General features: G+C 45.6%; 1 non-coding gene across 1 annotated transcript; it reads right to left on the bottom strand.

Annotated features, from left to right (window-relative positions):
- Nucleotides 1-7,040: 7,040 nt before the first annotated feature.
- On the bottom strand, nucleotides 7,041-7,114 carry TRNAT-UGU (transfer RNA threonine (anticodon UGU)). The gene has a single exon. It is a non-coding gene; the product is annotated as a tRNA-Thr (tRNA).
- Between the last annotated feature and the right edge of the window lie 573 nt (nucleotides 7,115-7,687).

Raw genomic sequence — 7,687 nt, 5'->3', positions numbered from 1 at the left:
GGCCTTGGTTGCTTAGACCTAGCTCGTTTCTGATGGCTCTTCCAGGACGCGTTAGCTTGAGGCGCTTATTTTGAGCTTGAAGTGCAGGCTGTACATAGTCACGTAATAGAAGAAGTAGACCTGTGCCGTACAGGTCTTCGACTTTGGTGCATTTTGGTATCCCTGGGGCGATGCGAATGCATGTTTTGTTGTTGCATTCAAGTTTTGAAGCTGGGTCGGCGTCAGTGGCAGGAAGGGTAGTCCATATAGGAGCCTTAAGTGGACGAGCGTTTGTGCGAGCTTTTTAACTTGACCTCCTGATAGGCCCCAGGCGCAATTTGTCAACTTTCGCAGTACTCTTGTTGTCTGTTTCGTAGTGCACAGCGCTCTTTCTACCCATTGAGTGGACTTGGCGTTTTGTTGATATATTATGCCTAGTACCTTAATGAAATAGAGTACCTTAATGGAATGACATATTATGCCTAGTACCTTTGCGCTGTATGCTTGTGTTGCGTACAGTAAGTTGGATTTTATCTCGAATAAATTGCTGCTTGCTGTGGCTTGTGGGTTTCAGAACAACTATAAATTCTGTCTTTTCCGGTGAAATCTGGATACTTAGCCTCTCAAGAAAAGTGGTGATAACATCAATTGCCTTCTGGAGTTGCTGCTGTTGCGTAAAGATGTCTCGCGCGTTACACCAAATTGTAACGTTGTCGGCATAGATTCCCGCCGAAATGGACTGGACTTCACTTAGAAGACAGGCAAGTGGGCGCATTGTTATGTTAAACAGTGCTGGAGAGGTAATGGTTCTCTGTGGAACTCTGATTTTCTTGGAGTATGACTGACTGGTGAAAGAGCCTATTTTTATAGAAAAGGTCCTGTCCTGGAGAAAACTGCGGACATAATTATACAGTCTTCTACCAACAAGCACTTCTGACAGCTCTCGTAGTATAGTATGATGGGGCACCAAATCTAAAGCCTTCTTCACGTCAATACCTACAATACTGCTTGGTCAATAATATGAGGAGTTCTTTAGTACGTCCTCGTATAGGCGCCGGATGTGTCTTGAGTTCACAGGTGGGGTCTAAAGTCAGTTTGGGTACAGTGATAGTGTTCCCCATTTTCTAGCATCCATGTGAGGTGCTCGTTCACCCTTCGCTCCATCCCCTTTCCGACTACTGAAGTTAACGAAATTGGCCGAAGGTTACTTGCAGTCGTCGGAGGTTTGTTCGGTTTAGGCAGTGGTATACCATTTGAATGTTTCCAAACTTTATCTTAGAGAGATTGCCAACTCCCCATACTTGATTGATGATGGAAAGAAGAGGATTTAGCTGGTTTTCTGTCCGTTGCTGTAATTGTTTGTAGGTAATCATATCAGTGCCCGAATCTGTTTACAGTTTGACTCCTTTAGTGCTATTATAAGCTCTTGAATTGGGAATGGAGCATCCATTATGTCGTTGCTTTGTTTTTCTTCTAGGCACTTTGGCTACTCCGGATGCCTTGCCGGTGGTGTAAAAAATTTGTTAGCGCGCACATCAGTGGTGGCTGGTGCTGATGAATTGGAAGCCAAACAGAGTTTTTCAGTGGCTGTACGAGTTTTGCCCCGGCCTTCCAATGATTTGACAATGTTTCATTGCCTTTAATTATTTATCCGACCGTGTAGCTGGTTGCAGCAATCCTGCCACGGTTGACTGCGTAGCTTGCATGCGTCCTTTGATGGTTTTCTCGTAAGAAGCTTAAGCTTCAGACAATTGTGAGCTGATTTTGCCGTCCTGTATGCATGTACAGCAGCTATGCGTGCCTCCCACAAGTTAAAGAGGTGCCTATTGGGCGCAGGCTTTTGAGAAATCTTTTTGTAGGTTTTGCTTGCCTTCTTTGTCGCTTCTCGTATATGTTTTGGAAATTCGTCAAGGGTGACTGCTTCAGGGCATCCATCCATATAAGACTGATACTTGTCCCAGTCATTGAAGGAACACTCCTTTGACATAGTAAAAATTTCGCCCCAGGCAATCACAATTGGTGTGGTCGCTGCCAATATTGTCGGGCAATAAGTCAGTGTGTACCTTTTAGTAGGTGCCTAACCAACGTGAGGTATGGCGATGTATTATTCTGATTCACGCCACCGATCGTTGTGTATTGGCCTGGCGTGTTGAGGAGGGTAAAGCTGACGTCTTCCAAAGCTTTTTTTTAGTTGCTTCCTTTTGGGAGAATCGTGTGAATACTCCCAGAGGATGCATGGTGCGTTAAAGTCTCCCAGAATTAAGGTTGGACTTTTAGGATCGATTTTACTGAGGGATAGCTCCACATTACTTGATTTGGGAGGGCTGTAGCAGTTTGATATTTCGTATGTCTTGCCCTCTATTTCGGCATGAGTCTGAATGCACAAGAATGAAATTGAAGGAAGGATTTCGTGGACCGCCGGAAGGTTCTTCTTTGTATACGTAATACATCGACCAGATGAAACGCCGGCATAGCCTGTAATGGGGCAATATTTACTCGATTCCTGCACGCAAATGATATCGGGAGTTTTTTCGAGAGCGTTTATGATGTAAAGAAAGTCATCAACTTTGTTGCAAAGGCTTCTCGCGTTCCACTGAATTATCAGAGACATGATTCTGAATCTATGGTTTCTTCTTCATCTGCACTTGCCTCACGCGTTTGTTACCTTTAACCGACATTTTTGGTTTGAGTGTCTCAATAATGTGTTGCATGTGCTGTAGCTGTGCCACGAATTGCTCGAAGCGACGCTCGTATTGCTCATGCTCGGGGGAGAGTTGCGCTTGACTCAAGGTTAGAGCGTCTCTGGCAGCGTTTTGTTCTTTTAATTGGATAATCACAGTTTTAGTTCATCAATAGTTTTCTGTTGGTCGCTAATAATTTGCTGCAGATACTTCTTCTGGGTGTTTCGAGGTTACACTAGTTCTTGCAGAACGCTTGGATTCGTCTGTGGTGCAGGCGAGGCATTAGGTGGAGACTGCGTGTTATGTACCTCAGCTGCATATGTGGTGGGGGACGCTAGCTGCGTCGGAGGTTGTGTTGCCGACTGCGGGCGCGTCTGCGGTATGAGTGTTAGTTGATCGTTTGCAAGAGACTGAAAGTTCTGTTCCTCTGACTGTTGCGTCTTTTGGGTCTTTTTGCCTGAGCCACAGCGGTTCGGTGAGGAATAGAGTGCCACTGGCTTGTGTGGTTTGTTCACTCGCTTGCGAAGAGCCGCAGTAGTTGCTGCTACCTTTGGACAGTGGGGCGAGCGCGAGTCACGGGGTCCACTGCAGTATATGCATTTCGGAGTACAGATAAAATCCTCCGCATGTGTCGTATGGCACTTTGTGAAAACTTCTGGGCGCCTTTTCGGGGCTGTGCCAACGTCAGCTTTGTGTTCTATACCTAAGTAGTTCAAGCATGACGTTATCTTGAGTCTGTATTTGTGCACAGGGAAACGTACTGATTCGAAAGCCACGTATTCTGGCAGGTTTGGTCCGTTGAACGTGGTTAGTGCTGTGTTAGACGACCCGAGGGGTCGTGCTGACACGATATCGTGAGTTGAACTTGTCAAGCCTTGCATTCGTGATCTTCAGTTAATCCCTTGATTCTGGGAATGGCGCCTCTTGTGTGCCCTTCACGGAACGCAACATATGTATTAAACTGCACGATTTGATTGTCAATGATCAGGTGCTCCAGGTTCAGCAGTAGATGTGCAGCTTGCCCTGTGTAGCAATCAACTACTTCTAGGTTAGACTTGGTGAAGGGTCTGCAGTGAATGTCCGACCCTTTTATTTGAGGAAGATTTACACGGAGTCTATACGCAAACTGGTACGGCGGAATCTGGGTGATGTTAAATGCTTTAGGCCTCAACATTATGATCTCAAATAGCGTCTGTGGCTGTGGGGAGGTTGGTGGCTTGGGTCGTGGGAGTTTTCGGTTCTGTACTACAGTCCAGCTTTCCTGGTCGTCCATAGCTGTATGCTCGAATGCCGCATGATGCTCAGCAAAAAGATGCGAGCTTACTTGGTTTCCTGTGGTGGTGGGGCCGTTTGGTGGTGGGTCGCTCGGAAGCCCTGACCGGGATGATCTTTGGATAGTGGGGTCCGCTGGTTGGCTGTTAGAAGCATCACCCAGTTGGCGGAGGGGTTGGAATCTCGACGGTGCAATCATCTCCTTTCTTAAGTGGGCTCCGCTACAAAGGGAGCCGCCTCGGTAATGACCGGAACAAGAGAACTGTTGACAGACGCCAGAAGCGTTCGTTGCAACAGCGCGCCGCGACAACCTTCCAGCTCGTCGGTCGAGAAGCGTCTCCACGTATGTAGTAGGTAGCCACCTCTCGTTTAGTTCTTGAAATGTCTGTTATATGTCAGTACTTGTATATGATCAATATATCATGAAAAATCCGAGATGGCGGTACTTGAAGTGTTCACTAGATGGATAGATAGATTAAAGGAGGGACAAACACACAGAAAAAGGTGGATGTACCAACAACTAGATGGACATAAGAACAGACAGACAAGACGGACACAGGGAGGAACAGATACACGGGCAGACATAGGGACAAACGGACGGACAAATGGACAGACATACGGACGGATGGATGGACTGACTGGCACAAAGACAGATGCACGAACGGGTGGACAGACAGACAGACAAACAGAGAGACGGACGGATTGACGAAGAGATTGAGACAGGCGAACGGACAGCAGACGGATTCACGGGTGGATGGGCGGATGGATACACGTGCGGACAGTTGCACTGACCCAGTGATGGAAGGATGCCGGGTGCACCGACAGACGGAACGGCGATTCACTCCACTCATCACCATTCACTCCATGGATATGTATTGAGAGTTTTCTTGTTATTGTCAGCATTTGAATGTGACTGCCGCCACAAGGATGGGATCCACGAAACAGAACTCACCAGTACAGCGACAAAGGTATCGTGTTGACAAGGGGGGGGGGGGGCAAAATTTTAGGGATGAAGCTTCTTAGGCCGTGGGTAGTTCTCTCCTGCGTAAGTAAGTAACTACCTCCAGTTTATGACTTCCTGAATAGATGGGGCTGTGCGTATATACCCTTAAGAACTATACAACTAGCTGGCATTAGTAGTTTTCACAGCATAAGCACAGAGTGAGCATGATGAGTGTAGTCAAGCGTCCGCGTGTCTGTCCTTGTATCCATCTGTCCATTCGTTTGTACATCCATCCGTCCATGCACCCGTCCGTCCACGTCCACCCGTCCCTGCTTCCGCGCTTCCATTTGTTTCTTCGAGAGTCGGTCCATCTGTCCGTGCGTTCATTCCTCCATCCAGCCTTACATGCGTCCATGCCTCTGTTCACTAATCTATTCGTATGGACGCACGAACGGATGCATGGACAGCCGTAGGAGGCAAGAGAAGATGGACGGACAGAAGCACAGACGCACGTAGGACGGCCGGACATACAGATGGACAGACGGATAGAAGCACGTACGGATGCATGGACAGACGGAAGAAATCATGGACGGACAGACAGGACAGAGAGAAACACCGACGCACGGACGGACGAATGGAGGCACAGACAGATGGACGCATGAACGGACGAGCAAACCGAATGTTGGAAGCATACATGGAGAGACGGACGCACGAACAGCTTTACGGAAGGACGGACGGAGGATCGCAAGGACAAAAAAACGGAATCACGGACGGATGAATGGATGAACGCTTCGGCCCACTCTTCATAATTCAATCTTTGGATATATCAACTTTTTTTTCTTTTTGAACACATACTAATTAAGATATATCTTTTCCATGGTTTAGACAGCGAGTCATATGTTGGCCTACAAAAGCTATTTTAAAATGCAAGAATTTGGGTCGCACATATATCTAGAAGTATTTGCATACTCCGTGTGTTACACAGACTTTTTTTATGAATATATTCAATCCTGATGAAGCAGTTTCTAGCTAGATTGGACGGCACCCATGCCAAAATATTTTCCTGCCCCTTATTTGGTGATTATAGTGGTTGTTGTATTATTATTAAGTATTATTATTCATATTTTACACTAATACTACTGTTACTTCTATGTGCTATTCATTTACACGAACTCCTGCTAAACGCAGCCATGTGTGGATGCGAAGCAGGGTAAGTGCACGAAGCGAGAAAGAGGGAGGGACAATACCTACTGATTAAGCTGCTTCGCATCTAAAAAGGCCTCTGGCTGTTCTGGAAAAGCGAATGAGCAATGTCTTTATTTATTGCCCACTACCATGAACTAAAAGCGTCTTGGACGTCTACACATCATACGACTCAGCAGAAGTCCCCATGGTTGGAAAAATGGTGAAAGAGAAGTAAAACCATGGTGGTCACATGTCTTCTTTTGACAAAATATACAAAGTTAGTAAATACATGTAATTACACAAACGAGAAACGAAGTAGCCGGCATGTAAGCGTGCTTCTTAGTATTTTTGCCACATCACCAAGAAAAGTATTTTGTCCAACTTATTTATGGCATTCATTAAATCTGGCCTTTGGGATCTGCTAAGGCAGTGCACGAAACACCCGAAATTTCTACAGGATGGCCACCCATTCTTTCTTGCACCCCCATCTGGACGCCCATGACCCTGCCAAATCGCACCGAGTTATGGCATGGTGTGATGAGCACTTCAACTTACCAGTCTCAATACCTTCATGTAAAATATCTCTCTATATTTAGCCTTCTTCCACTGAAAGCTCCTTTATCATTTCCCACCAATTTTGCTGCAGTGCTGTTTCTTCGGAAAGCGCTGCTGCCGGCTGTTAATAAACGAGAATTCTGTCGTCCAAAAGAAGACAAATGTTGACCTCAAATATAAATTGCCCTTTCCAAAAAGACAGCCAATGCGGGAACGTGCATCGACTCTTTTATTCTTCGCATGTAAAATTTTGTTGTTATATGAGGCGCCAGTTTTTGTTGACATGTGCATAGAAAAGTAATCGAAATAATTTGTAAAATGTAGGCATAATATTATTATTTTCCCTCAAGAAACACATTAGTCCAAAGTGAGACCATGACCAAAAAAAAAAAAAGTCCACACGCGAAGAAAAGCGTAAGCAGAAGAGGCACCGGCGAGATTCGAACTCGCAATCTCTTGTATACAAAACAGGTGCTTTAACCACCTAAGCCACGGCGCCACTGGCACTTGATCTGAAGAATACCATCTTTGCCGCACTGTTTCTTAGCAGCCTACTGGAATGTTCACAGAAACACCAGTAAATGACATGCAAAAAAAAATACCATTCAATGCAACTTGCGCTTCTCTTTTTGCAAATGCACGAACACCGACGTACGAGTATCACTACAAGCCATTCATTTCATAAAGTTGGTTCACTTAAAGAATATTTTTAGGGGCGAAGCTCCTTAACCTTTTACAACCCAGTCCACATAAACGTGTATGTAAGCAAAATGAGTCACTGAACATTACCTAGTTTCAGTTTCGGTTTCAGATACCTTTGTTAGTAGTGTAAATTTCCAGGAGAATATGTTATTTTCAGTGCTTCATGAATTAGGCCAGCAAAGGGCGAGTAATTTCTCAAGCAGACATGGCGTCTCAGCATGTACGTCCACGCCGGCTGCCCCAGAAGCGTAAGTCAGCGTTTGTTCTTGATATTCGTGTATTCTCCGAAATACTTTTATAGAAATGCAATTTTGAGACGTCGGGAAACATGTTGCACTAGAATATTTCCTTGTTTTCATCGCCTGCGTTT

This window comes from Rhipicephalus microplus, chromosome X, assembly GCF_043290135.1.
Source record: "Rhipicephalus microplus isolate Deutch F79 chromosome X, USDA_Rmic, whole genome shotgun sequence".
Lineage (NCBI taxonomy): Eukaryota > Metazoa > Arthropoda > Arachnida > Ixodida > Ixodidae > Rhipicephalus > Rhipicephalus microplus.
The sequence above is the reverse complement of the archived record's forward strand: the minus strand, read 5'-3'. Positions and strand labels throughout refer to the sequence as shown.